The following is a 25,692-nucleotide window of genomic DNA, read 5'->3' as shown; positions in this document are numbered from 1 at the left end:
GGAGCCCTGATTCCTTGCCAGGGGCTGTTTGGGTGGGCTGTGCCCTGCCGAGGAGGGCAATGCCTCTGCCGGGTGCTTGTGGCCGAGCCCGTGCCCTGGGTGCTGGGGCCCCCTTGGGCCCTGGGGTTGATCCCTCAGGGGCTGTAGGAGCTCTGCCCTGGCCTTTGCCTTCAGCTTGGCCTTTTGCTGCTCCCTTCTTGCATTCACCTGCTGGGCCTTTGTGCCCAAGTGGTGCAGGGCCTTCTTCTGCCCCTCCTGCAGCCCCCCTCAGTGCCTGTGGGTGCTCATCCTCTTGACAGCTCCTGAGCTTTCTGCAAAATCTTTCTTTTCTGTGGTGATCCCAACAAAATCCTTAAAAGAAAATCTCGATCCTTCCATGTTAATCCACATTTCCCAGGTGTTCCTTGCTCCTCGTCCCTGTGCTCAGGGTGCCCTCCCCAGCCCGTATCCCAGAGCCGCTCCCTGTCCTGCCGCAGTGTCCAAAGGCGCCCCCCCGGCGGGCAGGGCCGGCAGCTCCACGGGGCCGGGCAGCGGCCGGGGCGTCCCGCAGCCTCCTGGGGGCCGGGGGCCACTGCCGGCCCTGCCCGGGGCTGGTGGGGTCAGGCAGCGCCCGGCGCTGAGCCCCGGCTGCCCCACAGCCCCGGCCCGGCCCCGCAGCTCCCCCCAGGCCCCCAGCCCGTGCTCCCGGTCCCGCACCTCTGCGCCCGGTGCTGCCGCTGCCCCCCACAGAGAAACCCCCTGAAACCCTGACCTCCTTGTTTTCCTCTCCGGGAAACCGGGGATACAAATGATCAGCCGGCAAATGTTGAGGATAAAACCCTGTTGAAAAATATCCCAATCCTCAGTATTTTTCTCTTCCTCCTCCTTTCTATCATACTTTTTCATTGATTCCTGCTACTGCCTCTTGTCTTAACCATATTCCTGCACACTCCCCTTCACCCAGTCTCTTCCCAGCACACCAATGCCATCCATCCCCTGTTGTCCAAATCCCTTCTCCACTTCTCTTATTGCCCCCCTGGGTGTCCAAGTCCTTAATTGCCTCTGAGGGAGTGTGCAATCTACCTCAACCTTCTCCCAAGGGACCCTTCAGAGATATTTTGGGATCATCATCCCTTTGGCACAGGACCCCTTCCTGGCTTTCCCTTTTCTGTCTCCATGGGTGCCCTGCCATGCTCACTCCCCAAAGATCCCAGTGCACTCACTGATGAGATTTTCAGTGCTCTCTCCCTGCTGACTCTTCACAGCCCCCCCGATGTGTCACTCGTCTGTCTCCTGGTCACTCTCAGGTACCCAATCAGTCCCCGGTGCTGCCGCCCCCAAGGGGGCCGATCACCCAAACTGGGTGAGGCACCTTCAGCTGCACTCACTGCCCGCTGCCCCAGACGGTGGATAGAATTCCAGACGAGTCCCAAGGTGTGTGGAAAATTTGACATCACCAGAGGATTCTGTCCACAAAGCAGACAGAGGAGTCCTGTAAAAGTAATTAAATTTATAAAAAAGGGAGATGCCATGGAACATTTCCCATGTGGTCTCTCCAGTTGGTGGAGGACACAGCCTCCTGTTCATCCTAATTTCCTGGCTACATCTCCCTTTCCCCATTGGCTCAAGTACTTGAGAGGTACAGACTCTATTATACCCATTTACACCTACCTACATCCACTTACTACCTCTCCCCTTAATATGCTCCCCACTTTTGTATAGCAAACGATATTCATGGCTCTGTGAAGTCTTTGTTGTTTTCCTCGAAGTTCATGAATTCAGCAGGACCATGGCTGAGCACCAGTGTCATCAATTAATAACATTTTCTGAAACTGATGGATTCTCCTGTCACTTCCTTTTCTACAAGTCCCTGGCCCTATGTCCAATCACATACACAGCTTCTCTTTCTAAAGACACTTTCCTCTTGTTCCTTTTGTAGGGGTCCCCATCCCCCCTGGAGCAGGGTGTCCCCCCTTGCTGCAGCCCCAGCCTCCAGCCCTCAGGCAGCGCTCAGCCAATCAGAGCACGAGGCTCTGATGACTCAGCAGTTGCCAGGCAGACCCACAGCTCCCAGCGTTCCCCACCTGCGCCCAGCGCCCTCCTCGGCCCCAGCGCCCCCCGCGAGCGGAATTTGGGGAGGTGGGAGTGGGGCAGCGCCAAGGCCGGGCCCCCCCGCGCTGTCCTGGCGGGAGCGGCTGCAGTGGGGACCGAGTGCGGGCGGCAGCGGCCGAGAGCCCAGCGCTGCCCCAGCCCGACCTGCCCCAGCTCCATCCCTGCCCCTGCCGTGGGATGCTGTGGGTTTGGGGGCAAGAGGGAGCCGGCAGCGGGTGCTGGGCCTGGGGCAGGAGGAGAAGGGAAGGAGAAGCGGGGTTGAGGAACAAAATGGTGAAACCCTGGACGTGGGAGGAAAAGGTGGGATTGTGCAGGAGAAGGAGGAATAGCAGGAGGAAGAAGAGGAATAGCAGGAGGAAGAGGAGTGTGAGGAAGAGTAGGGACACAGGAGGAGGAACAGGAAGAGGAAGCAGCACAAGGTTCCACCTCTCCCTGTGTCTGAAGCCTCTGACCCCAGCCCCAGGAGCGTTGCCCCCCCCACATGCAGCAGGTGACCGGGGGAGGGAGGTCCACGATTTTCCCAGGGGTGAATCTTGGTGTTTCTGAGCTTTCTTGGGCTAAATGTTGGTGCTTTGGTTTTTTGTAGGGGTTGAATCTTTATCTTTTGGAGGGGTTTTTGTTCAATAATGATGTTTGGGGAGTTTTTGATCTGTGTCTTGGTGTTGGGAGAATTTTTGTGCTGAATCTCGGTGTTTTGGAGGTTCTTACAGGCACAAGATGTCCAATTAGTTTCTGAGATGTAGTTGGGCAAGGAGGAACTCCCAGTACAAGGCACTCTGTTGTTTTTTGGTTTTTTTTAACCCAAACCAGGATTTTTTTTTCCCAAAGCTTGGCCTTATGGAACAGGAGGAGAAGCCCTGGAGATCCCGCACAAGGAGTGGCTGCAAACCCAGCCCAGGGAGCTGCAGGGAGGAAAGAGCCCCCCTGAGCCAGGAATGCGGCCGGAGATCCAGCCAGAGCTTGGAGCTGGTGGAGAAGCCTCATGGCAGGGTGAAGCCACACAAGTGCTTGGAATGTGGGAAGGGCTTCAGCCAGAGGTGCAACCTGATCCAGCACCAAAGGATCCACACTGGGGAGAGGCCCTACAAGTGTGAGGAGTGTGGGAAGAGCTTCAGACAGAGCTCTGGCCTAATTCAGCACCAGGTGATCCACACTGGGGTACGGCCCTACAAATGTGGGGATTGTTGGAAAAGCTTCAGAGACAGCTCTGACCTGATCCGGCACCAGATGATCCACACTGGCGAAAAGCCCTATGGATGTGGGGAATGTGGGAAAAGCTTCAACCAGAGATCCCACCTGATCCAGCACCAGAGGATCCACACAGGGGAACGGCCCTACACCTGCTTGGAATGTGGGAAGAGCTATGGGTGGAGCTCAGACCTGAGAAAACACCAGCGCACCCACACTGGGGAGAGGCCCTACGAGTGTCCCGAGTGTGGGAAGAGGTTTCACATCAGCTCCACTCTCCTCGTACATGAGCGGATTCACACAGAGGAGAGGCCCTTCCGCTGCCCCGATTGCGGGAAGGGCTTCAACCGCAAATTCGCCCTCGTCTCCCACCAGCGCATCCACTCCAGGGAGAGGCCCTAAGAGTGTGGGGAGTGTGGGATGAGCTTCTCCCCGAGCTCAACCTTGACCAAACACCAACGGAGGTGCCACTAAGAGAAGCCCTGTGAGTGCCCTGAGTGTGGGAAGAGCTTCGTGCACTGCTCCAGCTCCATCCCCCATCAGAGAATTCACATTGGATGATCCCCAGTGACCATTTTTGGGCAGTGCCCTGGTGATCCCTGTTGGGATAACACCTGGCTGGGGGGCTCCACATCTTCCTGACTCCCTCTGGGCACTTGGACGAATGCAGGGAGCAGAACATCCATCAGGATGTAGAACAACAATGGGAATTCCTTGGGGAGAGTAGATTTCTTGACTTTCAACCCCAGAACATCTTTTGTGTTCAGTCCTATCTTCTGGTGGCATCAAGGAGTTCTTGATGGTCTTGGAGGTCTTTTCTAACTTCAGGGATTCCATGATTTTAATTTCCTGTTGCCTAAGGGCGTCTTCCACAGGCAGATGATGAAAAAGTGAGGAAAAGGCCAAAATTTTGGAGACAGTTTTTGGAAACTCCACCAAAAAAGGTTCTTCCCTCCCACCCAAGCAGGTGGAACCTCAGCCGGCACGGACACGGAAATTCTTTTCTTTTAAACTTGATTTTCTTTTATTTCTCTTCATCCCTTTAAAATATCCAACACAGGGGTAAAAATAAAGACATCGAACTAAGACATGGGTGTGGTCATAGTGGGACAGAGACATGGAGAGCAACATGGGGACACATGGACATGGAGGGGGACATAGCCATTCATGGGGACATGGGGGACACAGGCATGGATGGAGATGTGGGGAACCATGACAGGGATGGAAACATGGTGGGGAGACAGCCATGGGTGAGGACATGGTGGGACATGGCCAGTGACATGTGGGGACATGGCCATGGCTGGTGCCATGGGGGGAACTTGCAGGGGATGTGGGGGATGCTGGGTTTGAGGGAGTTGAGGGTTCCTGGGAGGGATTTGGGGCTTGCTGAGGCCTTTGGGGACCCCAGGCCAAGTGGCTCTGGCTGTGCTGGGAGACCCTGGGGGAGGTTCTGGGGCAGCTGCTCAAGGACCCCCTGAACTGGAGCCCCAGCCGGGCATTGGGCTCCTGGAAGGGGATGAACATCCTTGTCCCCAGGAGGGAAATCCCAGCACCCCCAGGGTGTCAGGGGCAGCTGAGAGGCCACAACAGGGAGGGGAAAGCCAGACAGAGCTGTTCCCCTCCAAAACTGCACCCCAAACGTCCCAAAACTGAGGGATTGCTCCCAGGAAAAAGGAGCCAGGAGCTGCCAGATTTCAGGGAAAGGGGGAATGTGACCCCCCAGACTGAGCAAGAGGTGCCTGGTTCCCCCAAAACCAAGCACGAGGGTGAGGGTTGGGACTGGAGGGGCGATGGCAAAGGGGCAGAAGAGCAGGGCAAAAGAGGATTCAAAGAGAGTGGGGGAGGAATGGGACCCCAAAACTGAGTTGGGAGGGATCTTTAGTTTGGGGGAATGATGGGAGAGGGGAGAAAAAGGTGGGGATGGAACAGAAAAAGGCCAATTCCATGAGGATCCCTTTGTGTCCCCATCACTTGATCCCTGGAGTGATTCCCTGAGGCTCTGGGGGGGAATGGATCCACACTAGGCAGGTCCCCAAGCCCCCTGCCTAATGTGGGGGGCTCATGGGGGGTTCCCTCCACCCAAAAGCTGGTGGTGCTGTGACTGTGGGGGAGCTGTGGTGGGGAAAGGGGGATCTGGGGTGGGCAGGGAGGAGGAGCAAGAGGAAGAGGAGGGAGAGAGGATGAGGTGGAGGCAAGGAGGAGGAAAAGGAGGAGCAGGAACAGGACCAGGAAGAGGAGGAGCAGCAGGAGAACTATGCGGTTCCCCCGCCCACCCACTGAGTCTGCAGCTCCCCCTGGTCCTGGCAGCATCGATCCCCCCTCCACATCCTGCAGGTGAGCAGGGAGAGGGAGCTCATCCTACATCTCTCAGGGAGTGTCCAGGATGGCTTTTTGCAAGGGAGGGGATGTTTGGATCTCACAGCTGAGCTGCAAATGCCCCTTTGGGGGGGTCCTGGAGGACCCACATGGTGATTGCCTGGTACCAGCAGGGGTACAGGCGTGAGGTCGATTTTGGGGCTCACTGGGAGTGAGAGAGCAGGGAGAAGCAATCCCGGAGCTGGGGAACCCAGCAGCCTGGAGGGGTGGGGGAGGCTGGAGATGAGCAGGGTCTGGGCCAGTAAATGGGGCGGTGACTTCTGGAGCTGCACTTGATCAGAAGGACCAAGGTGCTCACCCGTTGTTTTTCTCCCAAGTCAGGATTTGTCAATCCCAAACTTTGTCCAGATGGAAAAGGAGGAGGAGGCTCTGAAGAAAAGGAAGATGGCATGGAACACTGAGGCAGGTGAGGAGGAAGTCACTGCTCCTTTTCCCCTCCCCTCTGTTCCATCTCCCAGCCCAGCATCACCCCTGGCTGCAGGATAACCCCACTGCTGACACCGTCCTGCCAGGGATGCATTGGGTGGATCTCCTTCCCCCTCCCTCTGGCACGGAGGCAAATCCCATCCTCTCCTTGTCCACCCTCCTTCCTTTCCTCATTCTGTCCTCCTTTATTCCTTCCTCTCCTTTTCTTTCCTTATCCCAGGCACTGAACTGCAGACAGACACCAGAAAAGACAAATCCCCATGGCAGAACCTCATGGAAGAGGCTGTTTTGAGCAGCTCCATGGCACAGCACAGGAATCCAATGGGGAGGAAAAGCCCTGGAGATCCCACACAAGGAGGGGCTGCAAACCCAGCCCGGGAAGCTGTGAGGAGGAAAGACCCTCCATGTGCTGGGGAAGGCAGCCAGAGGGAGATCCAGACAGAGCTTGGAGCTGGCGGAGAAGCCTCATGGTGGGGAGAACCTCTACAAGTGCTTGGAATGTGGGAAGGGCTTCAGAGGGAGCTTCGGAGCTGCGACCTGAACCAGCACCAGGTGATCCACACAGAGGGAATGGCTCTTAGAGTGTGGGGAATGTGGGAAGGGCTTTGGGCAGAGCTCCAGCCTCATCAATCACCGCAAGATCCACAGCAGGGAGGTGCCATACGAGTGTTCTGAGTGTGGGAAGAGGATTTGGACCAGCTCCCATCTCCTCGTACATGAGCAGATTCACAAGGAGGAGAGGCCCTTCCTCTGCCCCACCTGCAGGAAGGGCGTTAACTGCAACTCCACCCGTGCATCCACACCTGGGAGAGGCCCTACAAGTGTCCCGAGTGTGGGAAGAGCTTCTCCAGGAGCTCTCACTTGACCCAACACCAACGGAGGCACCTGTAAGGAAAGCCCTGTGAGTCTCTGAGTGCTGGAAGAGCTTTGTGTGCTGCTCCAGCTCCATCTTTAGTGCAATACAACAATCCCCCATGGGAGGATCCACACTGGATGATCCCCAGTGATCCCTGTTTGGCAGAGCCCTGGTTATGCCTGTGTTAGGTGGGGGGAAGGTGTTAGAGAGATTTATTTCCTCTCTCCTTGTCCTGGTTTGATTTGGTTGGTAATAAATTCCTTCCCTGTGCCCAGGCTGGGTCTGTGATGCCCATTTTGGTGTTTAGTGAGGAATCTCTTCTCATCTTATCCTGACCCAGGAACTCTTGGTTAAATTTTCTCTCCCCTGTGCCCCTGCAGGGGGCAGGGACAGAGTGGCTTTGGTGTTGTGGAGGTTTGACAGGAAATGTGTTTTTTGGGATGCTGTGTTTTTGGCCAATGGATATTCAGACTTTAATATTGGCATTTAACCTGGCCATTAGGACATGGGTCCGCCTCTGAGAACACGGGGTGTTGTGGTGTGGTTTATGTTTGTTCAGTTTTCCCCCCATTGTTCTCTCAGAAGGTCCTGCCCTGTTACCAGTTTGTGTCAATCCCCAAACCCCTCCCCAGTTGTCTTGGTTACTAAATGTATCTTTCTTGTCCCCCACCCCTGGCTGCCTGCCTGTTACTCGACACCCCTGCCTCTTTTTCTAGAAAGTTCGGGCCAGGGTGTCGGGTGATTGGGTTAGGGGCCAGGGTCCCTCCCACAACTGTGTTTGATTGGTTCTCCGATTATGCCAATCCTTAATGTATCCTTCTCTGATTTGCTAGCTTTCACCCCCCCCCACCCTCTTTAAAACCCGGGGCTTTCTTGCCTCAGGGCTCTCAGCTCCTTCTCCAAAAACCCTCCACGTTCCCCTACCAATAAAACCACCCTCCCTGAAGAAACTGAGAGTCGCCTCTTCATTTCATCCTGCGACTTCAGAGCTCTCTACTGCGGCCACTCGTCCGTAAGCCTGTCATCGCTAGGCACCGGGCCCTGACTTTGTGTTGGGGAAGTGCCTTACTGGCTGGAGGTTGGCTGGACTCTCATCTAGCCTGGGCATTTTACTTTCCACCGGCCACCGCTCCAACAGGGTTAAAAGCAAAGCTCTCCCCTGGGAGCCTCCTCTTGGGTTTCCGGAGGGAAAGAGTTCGGGTCTCTCCCCCGGCCCAGCTGCTGGCTGGGCAGGGGGAGGGGAAAGCCATGTGGCCGGGAGAGGTAGGCCTGAGCCCGGGGGTGGAAGGGTGGAAGAGAGAGAGAGAGACACCGGGAGCCACCGGGCAGCCCCCCCGAGAGACACAGAGAGAGAGAAAGAGAGAGAGAGCCGCTGCCTGGGACTGTAACCTTGAAACTTGATAAACATGGGCCTGTGCCAGCAGCACGGCTGGGAAGGAGAAGAAAGGGGGGTTCAGCCGGCCACTTGTAGGAGCTTTTAACCCCTTTTTGGAGAATGAGAACTTTACAGATCATTGACCTCTCCTGGAAGATAGAGTGGAAGATGAGGTAGGAAATGTGCAAGTGTGAGAGAGGTCTGGGCGAGCGAGAGATAGTAGTAGAGAAGAATCCTAGTGGGAAGAGATGATGGAGTGGCTTTTGCTGGACTCTTTTTGTACAGCCATGGACAGAACCATGTTCCTTGTGATACAGAGACTGCATTCTAGGGGGAGGCAATGGCCACAGAACCAAGGGGGTTCAGTGTTGGTGCCCCTCGACCCCAGGGGGTGAAAAAATATGGGGGGGACAGGTGTCCCAAAGGAGAGATTGTGGGGACAGGTGTCCCAAAGGAGAGACTGTGCCTTTTTTGGAACGGGACAAAGCATCCTTAAAAAGACAACCCTAGAAGCAGCTCTGGTCCATGTTCAGTGGTGAGAGCACTGGACATGAAAGGAAGAGGTCACGACGGCAGATGCACTCCGGGCGGTGCCACGAGTGACACGGAAACACACGAGGCTTCAGCTGTGTTTCCAGGGGAAGCCCATGGTACAAGAAGGTCTCCTCTCCTCTTGATGAACTGAGGATTGATTGTCTAAAAAGTGGTGCTGGACCGAGAGTTGGTGATTTGAGGAATAAATGTATTGTGTTGGAAATTTGGTGGGGGGAGGAGGAAATGTATTTGTAAGGTTTTCATTTTCCCTGTGTGTGTGTTCCTTTTTATTTGTAGTTGTAGAGTAGTTAATAAAGTTCTGTTTTCTTTTCTTTCCTAAGTAGGAGCCTGCTTTGCTTATTCCTGGTCACATCTCACAGCAGCTACCAGGGAGAGGGTATCTTCATGGGGGCACTGGCATTGTGCCAGTGTCAAACCATGACAGGTGTCTTGGTGCCTGACATCAGGCCAGCATCACCCATGCCATGGGTGTCTTTCTGTCCCTGGCCCTTCAGGGAATGAACCCCTTTGAAAAACATAGAGAAGACCTTTCCCTGTTCCTTGTCCCTGCCCTCGGTGCAGTCCTATCCCCAGCGCAGTCCACCTGTGCCGTAGAGCAGCTGTGCCCTACGGCTGCACCCCAGTTTAACAGCTACCTGGGGACAGCCCACTCTCGCCGATGGTGCTGGGAGCCAGTTGGGCCAAAGAAATCCGGCCCCACAGCGCCCATCCTTCACCCAGTGGGAGATGCAAGAGCATCTGAAGGGAGGATTTCAGTGACCCCCGAGGGGAATTTTTCACAGATACCTTGCTTGCACTGACTGTTTCTGTCTGTATGTGTGCCCCTAAACATATTTGTAACCATGATTGAAAAGGGTCTTGTCCAATTAAATATCTCCCAAGGCTGCAGCCATCTCATTGGCCAGGACCAGAAGAGGCATGGAGTTCAAATGAATGAGAGCATCCAGACCCGATCTTTCAAATGCACTGTATAAGGGGGGCTTGGGAAATAAACTGCCTCTGTTGCCACATGAAACTGGGGGTGAGTGGTCTCTGTCTCCTGTGCCCTCTCTCCTTGCACATGACCTAACACGTGGTGACCTCCAAGTGATCGGGACTCAGCCATAACCTGGCACAGAGCAAAGGAGACAGACAGCAAAAAGCCGGTACGGTGTTTAGAACCAGGAATATTACAGTGTAAAGCTGGGAATTGGTGTAGAACCGGGTTACAAGCTGTGTAAGAGCTGGGAATCAGTGTGGGAACTGGAATAAATACAGCATAAAACTGGGAATCGGCAGGACAGCCAGCATGGTGAAAAAACAGAACTTTGCTAAATAGACAGCAGAAAGTGCTGTGAGGTTTCTAGTCCTGTTTTTGTGGACTGGAATCACCTAGGAGACCATGGGAGTTTGGATGTCAGCACCAGAAAACTCTGTAATGAAGGTACTGATTTTCTTCTTTAAAAGGAGAGGGATTGATTACGATGAATGAGCCCTACAAGCTTTGTTCACATGGTGTGAAAGCCATCAGCTGGATGTATCAGAAGGGACCATTTTAGATTTGCACTTTTGGGAGGGAGCTGGACAATATATATTTGCAGCAGCCTCTAATGGTGAAGACATCGGTGTTATAAAGCCTTGGTCAGCAATTATGGACTTTCTAAAACAGTTGGAATATGAGAGGCAAAGGAGGAAGAGCAGCAGCGCAGCCGCTCCTTTGTGTGACACCGTGCGGGAGCCGGCGGGCCGTGTCCTGCTACATTGGGACTGCGGCTGAGAACTGCTGTGAAAAGCGCCAATCGCTTGTTGTTTTTTTTAATTTTAAAAGTTTAATAGTAATAAAATGGTTATAAAAATAGTAATACAATTAGAGTAATAATAATTCGGACAATTTGAATTAGGACAATATGAGACAATAGAACCAAAGAGTTACAGACGTCTGGGTACCTTTTTCTGGGCAGTGTCCTTCCTGTGTCCTTTTTCTGTCTGAAAAATTACACCCGTTAACAAAGGATTAACCCTTAAAAGCAATAGGCTGTTGCATATTCATACACTTCATACATGATGCATAAATTCCATTCAAATGGAGGATTCTGTCTGGTCATCTCAACTTCTTCTTCTGAATCTTAACGGCGCCTTTGAGGTGGGAAGAAGTTTGTTTCTTCTGATAAGAGGGCAATAAATTCTTTTTCTCTGAAAGATTTAGGTGTCCTGTGGCTGCTATCTTGCTTCAAGTCCTTTCTTTTAAAAAAGTATCCTACATAGCATCGTTTATATTTTAACATTTTTTATAACCTAAAACTGTATTTAACACACTTCTTAAGAGAATTAATACAGCATTACTTTCTAACACAACACATATAATATTCATTTTAATATTTGCGAAAAGCCAATCATAAAATACTCATTTTTCCCAATCCCCACTCTTATTCTTTGTAAATTATTTGGCTTGAGCAATATTTCTTGTCTACTTGCATCTTCTGGACTATGCTGGCAAAATAAAACAGGGGATTACACAAGGAAGAAATATCAAAACAGTTGTAACACATAAAATGAAAACTCCTAATTTCTTCTAATACATTACTCCAGCAGCTAGGTTTTAACATTGTTTTCTAATTTTTGGACTGGTACCTGCTTTGGTTTTTTTTTTTTTCTCCTGATTTCTTTTGCTTTTTCTAGAATGACTTTTCTGTGGTCATCAATTTTCAACAATCTGATATATTAAACTTTCCACAAACACCCTCGTCTTTAGCCAATAAATAATCTAAAGCCAACCTATTCTGATACACTACAGTTTTTGTTTGGCTTTGCTGACTTGATAATAACTCTAATGCCTGGGCGGCTCCATTTGCTATCATTTCCATAACTGCTTGGAGTCTTGTAATACGACTCAACAGATAAATTGGGGTCAATACAGAGTTAAATTGCTGTTCTGGTTTTACCTTTTCATTTACTATTTGTTTTTTTACCAAATCCTCAACTGTATCTTAAGGATTAAAGGTAAACCAAATCCATCTCTCTCCTTTTGGACATTCAATTCCAATTCTATTACCACTTTATCCTAAGTTTCTTGTAATCCAATAATTTTCTCCATTTTGCTTACAGGTTCTTAATTTGGATGGGTTATAACAATGGCTGTTGACATGGGTGTGTGTAATAAAAGAGGAACTTTGGTTTCTTTCTATGTGATGCTTTCCATAGTATTTGTGACACGATCTTGCTGGTATCCCAAAAGGGAAAAGACAACAAATGAGTGCCAGAAACAGGAATAACAGAGCTCCAGTATGGCTTATACTCCCACCTCCCATGCCTGTGAGGTTGCAGCCCACAGCAGGTGTATTTGATCTTCTCGGTGGCGAAATACAGAGGCCAATCTGGTCTTGCCCTCTATTTCCTTGTCACTTTCTCTTAACTAATTTCCAAGCAAATTGTTTTTGACGCCCTTTAACTGTGGTTTCCCACCGTTCCTCGGTTATCTCTCATTCAACAGGCACTAACAATTCCCATCCACAAAACAAAGTAATTACTTTAACACTTTTTGAAGTAAGAGCATAAATTTTGTGAACTACAATACTAATTATTCCCACAATTCAAGCATTTACTTATAACCCAGCTAGCATGTCCAGTATCAGAATGAATCAAATAAAGTTTACAGTATGGTACTAATGGAGATGGTAATTTCCCTTCTTCCCTGTACAATTCACAGGCTAAAGTCAGAATACAAGAACTCTTTGACTAAAACAGTCTTGATCCTTCTATCTGAAGTATTCCTCCCCAGGGAGATGTTTTATTCAGGCAGTGCTTAAGACCAGTAATGTAAAGTTTGCCTTATTTCTTAATTAGGTGTTATTCTTTGTACATTTCTTGGATCATTTGGGTTTTCCCAAACCATTACCACCCAGTCCCCGTTTGAAATTCAATTTAGTATCACCTGGTTTGGTATCAATGGTTAGTCCATTCCTCAAATTCCTTCACAAGTCCTTTGATTCTGCTGGCTTGAATTCACCCTCTTTCTGTGATTCAGATTGCTGCTTCAGTAGTACCTGGAAAGGAATTCTTAATAGCACAGTGATAAAAGAAAGACAATACTGCATTAACTTTTACCATTGGCTTTCTTCAAAACTTTCTGGGTTTAGCTAAAAGCTTCCTCCACAGCTGCCTCTTCTTCTTGTATCCAGCTGTGCTAACAGCTGCAGAGGCAAATTCTTCTTTCTGTGAGCTACAGTTAGTTAAACAAGAAAGGCCAGGCCAATTTTAACACGAGATGAATCACATCTATTGCTTTTTACTTTTTGGACAACATTTAACTCTTTTAGCCTTACAGACCCATTCCTCAGAAAAAAAAGCCTCCTCTTTCCCTTTTTTTCCCACCACATTTCTTTCTTTTTTCACCACATTTATTTCAGTGCTGTTCCTCACCCTTCCCCCACTGCTGCCACTTTACTGCAGGGCCCCAGCCAGGGCAGATCCTGCCCCAGTGGGAGCCGGGCAGAACTTACAGACAGCCACAGGCATGGGGACCCTGGGGGCATGCCTTGGGTCTTTTCACCCCCTCTCTCTCTCTTCTCTCTCTTTCTCTCTCTACCAACTTGCCTAGGCCAGTGCTGCCATCCTGGACTCAGGACCCCGCAGCTCGTACAGGAGTGGTCAGACACCTCCCAGCCTTGACAACCCTAAACTTGGTGTCCTCAGGTGCTCCTGACATTCTTTTTTCCTTTTTTCCTTCTTATCCTCTTTTCCATTCAAGGAGGGCCCGTTCTGATAAACCTTTTCCAGACCCCAGTTCGGCATTGAATAACCATATAGCAGCCATGTGTTAAGACACTTCCCTGTCCTTTGTGCAGAAACTGCATTCACACTTCTGTTCTCCTCCAGCACCAAGACATCATCACTCTTCATTCTAACATTCCAGAGTCTGCTAACTACCCCTCCCCCTTCTTCAACTTCTCTCTTTCTTCTCTTTTCTTTTCCCTATCTTTTTCTCTTTTCTTTGATTCAACACACCTTGGACTGTACAAGGTATACACACAACTAGTTTACTTCCAAAAGTAAGCTTACAACTTCCTTTTACTAGGATTGCAGTAGCTGTTATAGCTTAAATACATACTGGCCAGCTGTGGCTTACTGGGTCTAACATCTCTGATAAATGAGCTACTGGTCTCTTTACTCCTTCCCACTCCTGAATTAAAATTTTATGATCTATTCCATTTTCTACATTTATGTACAAATGAAAAGGGTTTTTCTAACAAGGATAAGCTTAACGTTGGTACTTAGGCTAATTTTAACTTCCACTCTTCTAATTTAAGATCATTTTCCTTTGTTAATTTTCTATATAAAAATTTTATTCCTTGTGTGTGTGTACAATATATTACTATATTGTAATATATAGTAGAAATAATTCATGCTATTAAAGAATGTATGTTATAAAGATTGTAAAATCCAAAATGTGTCTCTGACCACCCCAGCCCGAGAGCAGATGTCGATTCAGATTCCAACGAATTCCCGGACATGGCTAAGATAACGATCGATGCTTTAGTGTAAGAATAGACACTTCCAGGATGATGATCACCGGTATCTTGAGTCATCAGAAACTGCCTAAGAGCGATCATTGCCCTGCCGATTGCATCAATCAAGATAGCCAGGGATGCCAGAATTACACATCTGAATACATGGCTTCCCTGGAGCCCATCAACACTGACTATCCACCTGGAGCCGATCTTTGTCCAGCTCTGCACACTAAAGGAACAGCGATGAATGTGAAGAGTTACAAAAAAAATTGGGACTCCTTCACCTCAGGCACAATAAACTGTATAAAACCTCGCCACAAGAAACGGTTCTCTTGAACAGGGGGGATTCTGACGCGATGGAAGTCAGATCCAGCTTCACCCAGCGCCGATCCGGGGCTCGACGCTGCTTCTTTGTCTGTGGTGGTTTCAGAGACCGTAATTCAGTCGCGCAGAAAGATTAGTAAATCTTTTTGCAATTTTTGATAATTTGGCTCATGAGTTATCATATATAACAATTCTGGTGACCCCTATGTGATTTGAATTTGGGGTTTGGGGACCCCTTCCCGGCCAGAAGGCACCCCACTGATTTCAGCAGTCTGAACGGGATTGAGAGTTCACGAGACCAATCAAAAATCACCGAACCGAAACCAGAGCCACAGCCAAAGAGGGATAAAAATAGGCCCAGTTCTTGGAAACTTGGTATGATCCAGAGGGGATCTTTGAGACCGAGGTGCTTTATTCCACTCAGAAATCGACGTGCACGAAGAATCCACGCAGAAAAGGAACCGTGAGTATCACGTGGTTGAGTGGGGTGTGACCGAGCGTGTGTGTAAGATCTGATTCTATCACGAAGCGCATGTGGACCCCATGATCGCATTTCCACCATCCCACAAGGGACGTAGTCGGTCAAGGGGGAAGCGGACACTTTTTCTTAACACACGTGGGACTCAGGACTTGTAGGGCGTTCAGGGGGAATCAGTCACAGTTGGGTGAGAAAGGGGAAAAAAAGATGGTCCTGGAAAATTCTAGGAGCCTGTCTGCCTTCTGATCTGGAGGAACAGGTAAGAACATCTGAGACCAGTCGAAAAGTCCGAGGAACGGTTCTCTGCGTGACTGAGTAAGACTGGTGGGCATTTTGCAAGCTCAGGAAATCAAGATCAGACAGAGACTCGGGACCCACATTGAGCGTCCCAACCAGAGGAGACAAGGTGAGAAAAATTTGCAGGCGGGATTTTTGGAAAAATGGGGTTGGGAAAAAGCAGGTTCCAGAAAAAGCCCCAACAAAAATCTCCTCAGGGTCCCAGGAAGGTTCTGCCAGAAATTCCAAGGGAAAGTCCATTGGGATGGATGTTAGAACACTGGGGTGACAGCCCCAGGAAAGCGGGGAGGTCCAAGGGGAAAATGATACATTTTTGCATGGAAAAATTGGGAGGGAAAGAGATCAGAAAATGTATGGTTTGGCTAGTGTTTGGCACTTTTGAGGCATGGACATGTGAGTCCCTGTACGACCACGTATCCGATCACTGCCCGCAGGATTTCGAGGAAATTGAGTATGACAAAATGTGGAGGTACGCTTGTACAAGTTTATACCTGGTACGAGCTCTCAGACAGACGGCAAACTGGGGAAAAAGAGTGGGAACCCCTGGACAAGTTTCCACCCCCCTACCTTGTCCCTCCACCCCAGACCGGCCCAGGTACCGAAGGTGCCCGCCTTGCCTCCCGAGGCGGCGATCCCGCAGGGACAGGTCTCAGCACCACCGCACCCACCAGAGCTGGCTGCGGCGCCTTCTCTCCCATGTGAGCAGCCGCAGCCACCAACCCTCCCCAACACCAAAGAAAAACAGGTAATTTTCCCCAAGAAAGTCAGCTCTCCCCTGGCCCATCGAATGAGGCAGCAAACAAGGAGGGCAACCACTGGAGACAGTGAGGATGAGGAGGAGAAGCCTGGCATCTTTCTTTTACGGAAAGTGCCAACAGCTTCAGGAGCTATCGGTTTCATACACACGCCGATTGATACTGGAGACGTGAGGGCGTTCAAGAAAGAGATGGGAAAATTGATGGACAATCCTTTGGGGGTGGCAGAAAGACTAGATGAGTTTCTAGGGATCAGCACCTACACTTATGAGGATCTCAATGCGATCCTGAGGTCCCTGTTCATCAATGAGGAGATGGACATGATCAGACAAGCCACAATCAAAGATTGAGAAAAGAGAAACCCCAATGGGGAAGCGGAGATGAGAGGTGGCCAAAACAGAAACCATCCTGGAGTGCCCAGATGGAGGAGGGGAGGCAGAAAATGATAAATCTAAGGAACATGATAATTCAGGGTATCAGAGAAGCGGTATCCAAGGGGCAGAACATGAGTAAGGTACTCAGAGAATGCCAGGGAAAGCACAGGATGCCCATGGAGTGGTTGGAGAGGCTCTGAAAGAGCCTGAGAATGTATTCGGGGACTGATCCCAATTCTCCGATTGGGGCGATTTTGTTGAAAACTCAGTTTGTGGCAAAATCTTGGGAGGACATACAGAAAAAGTTAGAAAAGATAGGTGGATGGCAGGACAAGGGATTGCAGGAATTGCTCCGAGATGCCCAGAAGGTCTACATGAGAAGAGATGAAGAAAAACAGAAGATTCAAGCAAAGGTATTGGTAGCTGCAGTGAGGGAGTCACAGAAACAGGAACAGGTCAAAGACAAGGCGAAAGCAGCGCCGGCAAAGAAGCAAAGCTCTTCCCAAGGAAAAGGATCAAGCAACCAAAAGAAGGACTTTGAGTGCTATTACTGAAAGCAAAAGGGACACATCCGAAGGAATTGTCTCAACAAAGCCAAGGACCAGGCGATGTTTCAGGAAGATTAGGGGTGTCAGGGGCTTTTCAGTTTGGGGTCTGGAACACTGAGAGAGCCCTTGATAAAATTAAGAATAGGACCCCACAGGCAAGAGTTGTGGTTTTTAGTAGATTCTGGGGTGGAACGAACCGCAGTGCAGCAGCTACCACAAGGGTGTTCTCTGAGTGACGACTCAGTGATTTAATTGGGGCAAAAGGGGAACCTCCAAGGTTCCGATCATAAAAGATGTTGAGATAGAGACGGAAAACAAAAGATGTACAGGAAATATATTATTGATAAGGGACGCAGACTTTAATTTGCTAGGGCGGGACTTGATGGTAGCCCTAGAAATCGGCTTGGCAGTGGAAGATTCCCGGCTCAGGGTGAGAATGTAAAAACTTACCACCCAGGACGAGGAGAAAATAGATCCGAAGGTTTGGTATGTCCAAGGGGAGGCCAGGAGGCTGGACATAGAGCCAATCCATGTTGAAATTGAGAGACCAGAGGACCCCATTCAGGTCAAACAGTATCCCATCCCCATGCAAGGGAGGAAGGGATTGAAACCAGTGATTGATGAATTAATAAAGAAAGGAACATTGGAGCCGTGCATGTCCCGGCACAACACCCCAATTCTGGCTGTGAAAAAGATGGACGGTAGCTACAGGCTGGTGCAAGATTTAAGTGCTGTGAATCAGAGAACTAAGACTTTGTTCCCCATGGTCTCGAATCCTCACACCCTGCTGAATAACATTTCTCCTGAGGACACATGGTACAGCATGATTGATTTGAAGGATGCTTTTTGGACCTGTCCTTTAGCAGAGGACAGCAGAGATTACTTTGCGTTTCAGTGGGAAGACCCAGAAACAAACAGAAAGCAGTAGCTCAGATGGACATAGTTGCCTCAGGGCTTTGTTGATTCCCCAAACCTTTTCGGGCAAGCACTTGAGCAGGTGCTGAGTCACTTTGTACCAATGGAGGGGACAAAATTGCTACAATATGTGGATGATTTGTTGGTTGCAGGTCCGAGGGAGGAGGTTGTGAGGGCAGTACCATTGAACTTTTGAACTTTTTACGGGAAAAGGGGTTGAAGGTGTTGATGTTGAAGTTGCAATTCACAGAGACTGAAGTCAGGTAGTTGGGACATTGGGTAACCAAGGGAAAAAAGAAATTGGATCCTGAAAGGGTGGCAGAGATTATTGCCTTACCAGCCCCGCAAACAAAATGGAAGTCAGACAACTTTTGGGGTTGTTGGGATATTGCCGGCAGCGGATTGAAGGATACAGTGAGAAGGTGAAGTTTCTATACAAGAAACTCACCACGGACAGAGTCAATAGGATGGAAAAAGATGAGGACGAGTTTAGGGAAACAAGGAAGCACTCACAGCAGCACCAGTGCTGAGTCTCCCTGATGTGAAGCGACCATTCCAGTTGTTGTGGACGTGAGCAATCACACAGCACATGGGGTGCTGACACAGGACTGGGCAGGGGTCAGGAAACCTGTGGGTTACTTGTCGAGGCTTTTGGACCCGGTCAGCAGGGGCTGGCCCACCTGCTTGCAGGTGATTGTCGCTGTAGCATTGCTGGTGGAGGAAGCTAAGAAAGTAACTTTCGGGGCACCTTTGGTAGTATTTGCACCGCACAATATGCGGGGCATACTACAACAGAAAGCAGATAAATGGCTCACTGATGCTAGATTGCTAACATATGAGGCCATTTTGATTAATTCACAGGATTTGGAATTGCGAACAACAACCGTGCAGAACCCTGCGAAATTTTGGTTTGGGGAAGCTTCAGAGGAACTCATTCATGATTGTGTGGAAGTGGTTGAGTTGCAGATGAAAATTGGAGAGGATTTGGAGGAGGAAGAATTAGATTAAGGGGAAAAATGGTTTATAGATGGGTCAAGCAGGGTGATTGATGGGAAAAAAAAGTCAGGGTACGCAGTTGTGGATGGAGGAACAGGAAAAGTGATTGAAGCAGGTCCCCTGAGCATGGGTTAGTCTGCACAGGCTTGCAAACTGTACGCAGTTCTGAGAGCCTTGAAAGGACTGAAGGGGAAGAAGGGAACAATTTTTACAGACTCTAGGTATGCCTTTGGGGTGGTTCACACCTTTGGGAAAATCTGGGAAGAAAGGGGGTTGATCAACACATGGGGATGGGGACTGATGCACAGGGAATTGATCCAGCAAATTTTGGAAGCAATAAGGGAGCCGGAAGAAATTGAGGTGGTCCACATGAAGGGACACCAGGAAGGGATGCAGTTCCGAACCCAGGGAAACAATTTGGCAGACCAGGAAGCCAAGACCGCGGCACTGATGAGTACCCCGGAGATTGAAGGGATCGAGGTCCCAGACGACCCTCCTCAACCCTCCCAAAAGGAGATTGAAAGCTATGAGAAGACCGGGGGGAAATTGAAAGAAGGTAAGTGGAAATTGCCAGATGGGAGAGAACTAGTATCTAAAGGTTTTACGAGGAGGATTTTGAGGAAACTGCATCAGCAAACACACTGGGGGGCACAGGTCCTGGCAGAACAATTTTTGAAATTTTTCAGGTGCAGGGGAATTTACGAATTGGCCAAACAAGAGGCACAAGGATGCCTGATTTGTCAGAAAATTAACAAGAGCAAGGCAAGACAGGCCATCCTGGGGAGTCGCCCCATTGCGTACCGACCATTTGAAAAGATTCAAGTCGATTTCACTGAATTGCCCAAAGTGGGGAGGTTCAAATTTGTGCTGGTAATCGTGGACAAATTGACCCATTGGGTGGAGGCTTTTCCCAGTTCATGGGCAACGGCTCAGACAGTGTCCAGAAAATTACTGGAGGAAATTGTGCCCCGATATGGGGTGGTGAATTACATTGATTTGGACCAAGGAACTCCTTTTACATCAAAAATTATTAAGCAGATGGCAGAGGCACTAGGCATTCGGTGGGAATACCACACTCTGTGGCATTCCCAGAGCTCAGAACAGATGGAAAGGATGAATCAGACTTTGAAAGCGCAGTTATCTAAATTAGTTTTAGAAACTCTGATGTCTTGGCTGAAATGCCTACCTTTAGCCTTGCTTAATATCAGGACAATGCCTCATTTGGAGACGGGGCTCTTACCGTTTGAAATGCTATATGGGATGCCATATAGACATGGGATGCCAGTGGGACACCCCAGGCTTGAGGACAGCCAGATTCAACCATATTTGGTTGCAATCAACAAAAATGTACAGGAACTAAGAAAACAAGGGATAGTATCTCAAAGCACTCCTCTGGGATTTGCTATCCACAAAATCCAACCAGGTGACAGAGTGCTTGTGAAAACGTGGAAAGATGTACCCCTCTCCCCACACTGGGAAGGCCCCCTTCTTGTCCTTCTGACAACAGACACGGCCATTCGGACTGCAGAGAAAGGCTGGACACACGCGTCTAGGGTGATGAAAGTCGAACATCAGGAGGAAGCGCCTAAGTGGAGGGTCACTTCTTCCCCAGGCGACTTGAAAATCAAACTCCAACATACTTGTAAATGACCGCAGCAAACGGGTAGGTTGTATACTGTCTGACTGTGTATGCTATCTGTCTGTACATTTTAAGTGTGAGTATTGTCAGGGTGTTTTTGTTGTACGCTGCAGAAGGGGACAGAGGCCAAAGGGATTGTGCAGACAGTGTCTGGAAGAGGAGCTTGAGCTGACTGACCATATTCTAACCCTAGCCACAAATTTAGGAATCATTGAATTGGATTCGCAGGAGTGGTTTCACATTTTTCAGAATGGGGTGCATCGAAAGTTCAGGTCTAAGGCAGAGATTCTGGATGTGAAGTGCCAGAAATTAATCAAAGTACTGTGCAGCTCAGATGCCATCAAAGTTTCATGGTGGGGCGCCTTCAAAAGGAGGTATGCAGCGAGGTCAGAGAATATATTCCCTGAAGAATACTCCTGCTGCTGTGAAGATGGTCTTCCTCACCACTGGTGGCACCCCAGGGAGTGGAGGCAAAGGCAGAGGAGTACGCCTGGTGGGAATCCTGATTGGCCTGAGCGTAGCCATGTGCAGGACACAGAGTCTGCACACTGAGGTCTTGATGAGTGGTAGAAATGAAAACTCCACGGACGAGTGCAATAAATGCACTCAGGTGGTCCCGACTGAACAAAGGGCCGGGGAACCCTCAGCATACCAAGCCCCGGAGGAATGCATCAGGGAGCCTGGCAGATACTTTTGGGTGAACGGCACAAGGGTCAAATTGTGTAAATTGGACAAAGGAATCTGGTGTTTCAATCCAGAGGCAGGGACACAGAACGGGCAGTCAGGCAAGCACCAACATCAGATATGGAAAAGGAATGTGGAAATAATCTCAATCCCTGTTTGCAATCTATGTAATCGAACTATGTGGGTTGGGGGAGAAATAGAATCAATTTTTGTTGCATATCACCAGGTGAATCCATTGTGTTATGACAATGCGAGACTGGGGATGTGTGTGATGAATGGAAAAATGTACCGGGTGGGAAGAAATGTTAAATTTGACAGCAAATTCGCCCTAAGCAGGGAACTGATCGTATTTGATTTAGCACAGGCGAACGATGATAGAGTATGCCTGCAATATGATAGGGTTGTCTGCTTTGCGAAAAACAAAGACGGTGCGGATCCTGAGGGAAAAATGAGGGAAATTACTCAGGAACTGAAAAGAAGGGAGTCAGAATTGAGGAAGAAAAGAATAGAGCAAGAGAGATTGAAAACCTTGGGAGAGCAGTATGAACTGCTTGAAAAACAACACGCTGATGGGGAACTACCTTCCCCCGATTGAAACTTATTTATTGATTTAATGCAAGAAATTGCAACAGAACTGGAATTGTCAAATTGGTGGATTTGCGGGGGGCTGAAGTCAGCAGAAAAGTGGCCATGGAAAGGGGAAGGTTTGGCTCCAGAATAACTTCTGAAATGGGACAATCCGAGGGTCTCAAAATTGGCACAGAGACCTGAGGGGTGGGTGTTGGATCAAAGAGTGATTGGAACCATTTGCATCAGTCAGGAAGGAAAGGAATATACCAAAATGGTGGGATACACTCTGTGTGTAACTACCCTGATGGTAAATTCAAACAATAAGGGCAAGGTCTGGCAGCCAGAACCCCCTACAGGGTATTGGAGCCGGAAAAATGAGACAAATTGTGAATGGAACAAAAGGATAGCACTTTGCTGGATCAAAAGTCCTGGAGCCAACCCTTATCAATCCTTGGAGGGCCTGAGAGAATACTGGGGAGACCCAGGGAAAACTAACATTAGATGGAAAGCTCCGGATGGAATCTATTGGATTTGCGGGAAAAAGGCATACAGTGAATTACCCCCAAGGTGGAAAGGATCATGCACTTTGGGCATGATCCAGCCGGTGTTCTTCACTCTCCCTCAAACAAAAAGTAACCTGCTAGAGGCTCCTGAGGAGAGAGAAGAAGTCTGAAAAAGATGATACCTGTCATAAGTGGTAGGCAAACTTGGGGGGAGGAAGAGTGGCCAGCAGCGAGAATAATTGATTATTATGGGTCAGCCACGTGGGCTCAAGATGGAAGCTACAGATATAAGACTCCAATTTATCTACTGAGCCGACTGATCAGGCTGCAGGCAGTGGTAGAAATTGTATCAAATCACACCTCAGAGGCCCTGGATTTACTAAGTTGGCAGCACACCCAGGTATGGGCATTTGTGTACCAAAATCGAAAAGCTTTAGACTATTTGCTGGCCAAAGAAGGGGGAGTGTGTGGGAAGTTCAACGAATCAGAATGTTGTACTGAAATTGATGATTATGGGGAAACCATAAGAGGATTGGCAGCCGAGATCAAGAGGGTGGCCCATGTCCTGGTTCAAAAATAGAATTCGATTTTACAATCATCATGGTGGGGCAGATTGTTTGATGGGGCCTGGTGGAACAAAATAATATTCTTTGTGCTGTGTTCAGTAGCCGTAATCCTATTTCTTCCATGTCTAATTCCTTGTTTTATTAGACTGATTCATTCCGTGGTACAGGGGATGCAGATAGCAATTGTACCCATGGACCCAGAATTGGCTTCCAGAAGAAACACATCTAAAATCATGAGCCTGGGAGAGAGAAAGTATGTGAGCAATGCTGCAGAAGTATTGGCAAAGTTTGAGAAATGAGTCAAAACGAGTGTAAACAATACTGATTATCAAGGGATTCCACAAGGAGAGCATGGGATGATTTAATAAAGTTTTGTTCTCTTTGTGGAAGACCCATAAAGGTGGTGGGTAGATGTAGAAATGAATAGATTTTAGCAATTTGGGTTATAGAAGGAGCATGAATTAATGTGGTGATATTAAAGGGGAGGGATTGTAATATATGGTAGAAATAATTCATGCTATCAAAGAATGTATTTTATAAAGATTGTGAAATCCAGACGAGTCTCTGACCACAAGCAGCGCGAGAGGCGGATGCCTATTCAAGCTCTAAAATTCCAAGAGTCAGGCTAGATAAGGATCGGCACTTTAGCCCAAGAATAGACGCATCTAACCCGATAATCACTGGTATCTCGAGTCATCGAAACTGCCTAAGAGTGATCATTGTCCCACCGATAGCATCAATCAAGATAGCCAGAGTCGCCAGGAAGATACATGTGAATACATTACTTCCCCGGATTCGATCGATAAACGCTGGCTATCAGCCAGGAGACTGCCTTTGTCCAGCTCTGCACAGTGAAAGAACTAACAATGAATGTGAAGAGTTACAAAAGAAATTGGGACTCCTTTGCCTCAGGCACAATAAACTGTATAAAACATCCCCGATAGAAGTGACTCTCATGAACAGGGGGGGATTCGATGTCATAGAGGTTGGAGTTAATATTAACATAACTCTTTCGGCCCATTTTCGGCTACATTTTTAGCTTCCTGGTCTGCCAAATTATTTCCTTTTATTTCTGGGGTAATTCCCTTTTGGTGTCCCTTAATATGTACTATAGCTATCTCTTTCAGGTAATTTTAATGCGTCTAAAACTTCTAAAATAAGTATCTTATGTACTAATCGCTTTCCTCTTGAATTAAGTGATCTCCTCTTTCTTTCCAAATTTTTCTAAAGGTATGTACTACTCCAAAGGCATACCTTGAATCACTATATATAATTCCTTTCTTGTGTGCTAAATATTCCAGTGCTCTTTTTAGAGCATATAATTCACAAGTTTGAGCTTACCAGTTTAAGGTTAAGTTCTCTTTTTGAATAATTTGCATGTTTTTCCCATCAACTACTGCATATCCTGTATTTTCTCCTTTTGCAAGGATTTGTGTCTCTGTTAGCTAACATAACTCCCAAAGGGTAATTTTGGGGTATCCCTGCTAGTATGCTTTTTACTCCTTTTTTTTTTTTTTTTTCCCTGGTATCCAAATTACTGGTTTTCTGTCCCATTTTTCAAGATCTTATCTATTCATCCCCTGCCTCTGTTTTTCACATTCTTTAACAACCTAAATACCACTTTCTTCCGACCACAAAAAAAAAAAAAATCCCCTTTTCCTCACAAAACTATTTAATACAATACACCTCCCTCCAAGGAGATACAGGGAGTTTTAAAATAAACAATCTACACTACATATACTTTCTACAAGTAGAAATATGTAGTATATTTGTCTAATGTAGACAAATACTTCCTATTTGTCTACATTCACACACTTCTAATTTCTCATTCACCTCCACACATTCTTTCACACGCTCAGGACACAAAGTGGATCCCTGTTGACAGAGAATCGCGGGTCCCTGTGGCCCCCTCCCCTTGGCGTTGGCCTCTGGGTCTCAGTATCTCCCGGCCTCCTGGGAGGGCCCTGACTCTGCTGCCTCCGGTGCCCGTTCACCGGTGAGGCTGATTTGTGTCACTCACACCCTTCAGCTACGGCCCCCTCACATGTACAGGTGGACAATGGCCCGTTTGCAGTCACACACATGCTCTGTCACAGCCCCCACCTGCCCCGGGGAACAATGGCTTATTTGCAGGTCACCTATACCTTATGTCACAGCCCCCACCTGCCCTAAGTTGAGGCTAATTTTGTGCATGACTCACTCTCACACACAAGAAAACAATAAGGTACCTTTTACTTTCAAACCATGTAATACAATTTTAGGTGCCACTGGCCAGTCCCAGTGCTCTTGGGTATCCCTCAATCCAGCTGTGTTGTCCAACCCCAGATTCTCTTGGGCATTTTTATTCCTCAATCTACCCGTGTTGTACAACCCCAGATTCTCTTGGGTCTAACCTCAGTTTAGCAGAATTTTGCTTAACCCTGAATGCTCTTGGAATGTTAATCCCTCAACCCAGCAGGTTCAATTCTGGATGCTCTCGAGCACTCTTATCCCTCAATCCAGCAGAATTTTTAGGGGCCCCTTCCACACTTTTTAATTTATTTTCACTCTTCCAGTGGATTATGCCAGGAAAACCCTCGGCTTCCTCTCTCCATGGGGTCCCACCCCTTGCCTAAGACCCAGTCCCAGTTTCCCCAGGAGGGGTCCTCTCACTCTTTTTATCTGTCACTTCATCTCTGTACTGGCCGTTT

The 25,692-nt window shown here is 48.6% G+C and overlaps 2 protein-coding genes across 5 annotated transcripts in view; one reads left to right on the top strand and one right to left on the bottom strand.

Moving 5' to 3' along the window:
- The window catches only part of LOC136570645 (zinc finger protein 135-like), a 174,440-nt gene that overhangs the window by 3,760 nt on the left and 144,988 nt on the right, over positions 1-25,692 (top strand). Inside the window, exons 1-3 of one of the 4 annotated variants that reach the window (XR_010785543.1) lie at positions 5,431-5,613; positions 5,977-6,061; positions 6,302-9,186. The exons of 1 other annotated variant lie outside the window; for it this stretch is intronic. The gene's annotated coding sequence lies outside the window, so the exon portion shown is untranslated. Of the gene's footprint in view, positions 1-5,430; positions 5,614-5,972; positions 6,062-6,301; positions 9,187-25,692 lie in introns of those variants that run through there. 2 more of the 4 variants (XR_010785542.1, XR_010785541.1) reach the window with 2 other exon arrangements.
- Positions 1-25,692, bottom strand: part of LOC136570621 (uncharacterized) — an 86,780-nt gene that overhangs the window by 26,293 nt on the left and 34,795 nt on the right.

Source organism: Molothrus aeneus, unplaced genomic scaffold, assembly GCF_037042795.1.
Source record: "Molothrus aeneus isolate 106 unplaced genomic scaffold, BPBGC_Maene_1.0 scaffold_35, whole genome shotgun sequence".
Lineage (NCBI taxonomy): Eukaryota > Metazoa > Chordata > Aves > Passeriformes > Icteridae > Molothrus > Molothrus aeneus.
Note: the sequence above shows the minus strand (reverse complement) of the source record. Positions and strands in the feature narration are given on the sequence as shown.